This window comes from Bufo bufo, chromosome 5, assembly GCF_905171765.1.
Source record: "Bufo bufo chromosome 5, aBufBuf1.1, whole genome shotgun sequence".
Taxonomy (NCBI): Eukaryota; Metazoa; Chordata; class Amphibia; order Anura; family Bufonidae; genus Bufo; species Bufo bufo.
Window position 1 is genome coordinate 82457511 of NC_053393.1, and position 3423 is coordinate 82460933.

The following is a 3423-nucleotide window of genomic DNA, read 5'->3' on the forward strand; positions in this document are numbered from 1 at the left end:
TTTATTGCATCCATGTGCTTTTTCTCCCAACGTTTATCCCCTGCTGAGAAGAATTATGATGTAGGGAATAAAGAAATGTTAGCTTTCATTGCAGCTTTTAAGGAATGGAGACATCATCTTCAAGGAACCTCACAGCAAATAATAGTTCTGACTGATCATCGTAATTTGGAATTCGTTAGATCTGCCAAATGTTTATCTCCTCGCCAAGCTCGTTGGAGTCTCTTCCTTCAATCAATTCAACTTTGTAATCTTGTACAGGCCCAGTTCCCTTAACGGCAAGGCAGATGCTCTATCTAGAATCTTTTCCAATGATTCAACTTCTACAATTCCGCTCAAGACTATTGTTCCTGAGTCTAATTTTGTGGGAGTAATCCATAAAAAGGACTTGCTTGAAGAGATAAAAAAAGGCCTATGACACTGACTCCTTGCTGTCTCGACCTCCTGATTATGTGCATTTAATACTTAAGAACAAGGTGTGGACCCATGCACAGCAGCTATATATACCCGAAAACAATAATACTAAAAATTCTAAAGTTAGTCCATGATTCTAAGATTGCGGGTCACAAAAGAGTGCAGAAGACACAGGAATTTTTATACCGTTTCTTTTGGTGGCCCAATTATCAACAGTATGTAAGGAAATATGTCATGTCATGTGACATTTGTGCTAGATGCAAGACTTCACGTCCTTCACCCATGGGTTTATTACAGCCTTTCTCGGTCCCCTCTCGTCCCTGGGGTTCTATTTCTATGGACTTTATTGTAAATCTACCTATCTCTAAGGGAAAAAATTAAATTATGGTAGTAGTTTACCGGCTCACCAAGGCTGCACATTTCATTCCATGTACTGGCCTACCTTCTGCCAGGGATACCGCTGACCTTGTAGGTCAGAATGTGTTTTGTTTTCATGGAGTTCCTGATGAAGTTATCTCGGATTGTGGGGTGCAGTTTACATCAAAATTCTGGCGTAGTTTTTGCATATCACTTGAGATTGATATTAATCTATCAACTGCCTTCCACCCACAATCTAATGGACAAACTGAACGTACAAATCAGACTCTGGAACAGTATCTTCAATGCTATATCTGTTATTTACAAGATGATTGGGTCGATCTGCTTCCTGTGGCTGAGTTCTCTTACAATAACTCCCAAAATGCCTCCACCAAGCAAACTCCTTTCTTTGCAAATTTGGGGTATCATCCAAATATTCTTCCCAAATTCCCTGCTGTTTCACCTATTCCAGCAGTCGCGGAAAGGATCTCTGCATTACAGCAAAATTTAGAACTGCTGAAAGGAACATTAGAGAGGGCTCAAGAAATTACAAGAAGGCGGCAGATACATTTTGTAGACCAGCACCAATCTTTAAAATTGGGGATGAAGTATGGCATTCCACTAGAAATTTGAAACGTAAGATTCCTTCATCAAAACTAGGACAAAGGTTTGTTGGGGCTTATAAGATTATCGGGATAATTAGTCCAGTAGCTGTTCGGCTCAAGATCCCACAATCTATGAAGATTCATCATGTGTCTCTACTAAAGCCTGCCGTGTCCAACCCTTTTCCAGAACGTGTCCCTCTTCCTCCCGATGCAGTGGATATAGATGGGCAAAAACTGTTTGTTATAGAGAAAATCTTGGACAGATTTTTCAGGAACCATCTACAATACCTTATTAAGTGGCAGGGTTATAGGTCTGAAGATAATTCTTGGGAACTGGTGAGTAATATTAATGCTCCACGACTGATCAAACAGTTTCATCAAAGATATCCTGTGAGACCAGGCTAGGTCTCGTCCAGAGGCCGCTGTTGAGGTGGGAGTAATGTCAGGAATCATCCTGTTATGTCTGTTTAGTTCAGACTGTCTTGCCCTTAAGTTTTCCCTCAGTTAAGATGGTGGATTGTGTCTCAGCTTGGTGCCATCTTACTTCCTGTTTCATATATAAACCTCTCAAGCCTGTTACTCATTGCTTAAATATTGTGTTTTAGCTCCTGCTTGTGCAGTCCTCTCACCTGGAACTTGATCTCTTTTGATCCTTCTCCTTGCGGTTTACCCTGCTACTCCTGGACACCTGCCGACCGCTCGCTAGGTTTCCCCCTGACCTCTCGTATGGATCCCTGCCTTCTTCTGCATTCCTGCTACCACCTGTTCAAAACTCCAGTGCCTCCTGTGTTTAGGCCTTGTCTCTGCAATTGGATTCTAGCAGTATTCCACTAGTATTGTGACAGTATGTTAGTATCTTTAATGTTTTTTTTAAACAATGCTTTTTACCATACAGCGCTGCAGAGGAAGTGGCATTATGGGGTGGAATGTTTACATGTAAATCTATAAAAAAATATTCAAGGCATACAAAAAAATGCCATGAAAACAAATGCTAATGGCTCAGTGTTTAGCTCTGGTGCCTTGCAGTGCTGGGTTCCTAGGTTCAACTCAGACCAAAGACAACATCTGCATGGAGTTTGTATGTTCTTCCTGTGTTTAAATGTGTTTTCTCCGGGATTCCTCTGGTTTCCTCCCACACTCCAAAAACATATGATAGGGAACTTAGATTGTGAGCTCCATTTAGGACAGTGAATAATGATAATGTCTGTAAAACTCTGCAGAATATGTCAGTGCTATATATAAGTGAATAAAATAAAAACAAAAAACATACTATATGGGCAAAAATGCCTTAAAAAAGTACAAAAATGCTTCCCAAGTCAGGTGTTGTGAGGTTTTTGACCCATAATAAACATGAGTTACCTCCCCATCGAGACTGAATGCAAAAACACTTTGGTAGACATTTACTCATTGTTTGTATTTTTGTATTTGTGTTTGCATTGTTTGCTCATTGGTAGTATTTGCTCATTGTTTCCCCTTGTGCTGCTACAAAAGGTAGAGAAATAGAGGATTTTTTTTAATGTAATCTCTTTTTATTAAATATTCAGTAAACATAAAATTAGACAAGTAAACACTTCACATATTATAAAGGGTACAACCCTTGTAGTCAATCGGACAATCTTGATTAAAGAGAAGATGTTTTTAACTATACAGCAATTCAAAAATAAGTGCTTTTTCTTACAATAGCAGTCATACACGCCTGATCACCTTACAGCAAGTTTGTGTGTAATCTAAATTATGTAAGGAGAGAGGTGTGCCCAGATTAAATGTATTACATAACTCCAATAGGAATGGAGAGGTCTTTTTATCTATTAAGGAGGCAATCCTTGTTTCTTTCAATTTCAGCCACCAACTTCCCTCCGGATTCCATCTGTGATCTAGAAAACTAGGAAGAACTGTCAAAGGGGCCAGTTTAGAAAGACCTTTAGTAGATTGAGGTAGGAGGGAGGTGAGACGGCAGACTTTTATCATTCCCTTGGTCAATCATTGAACTCTATGTTAGATTGTACAGGCGATACTTTCAACCATAAACAGCTGTGTAAATGGGGACCCT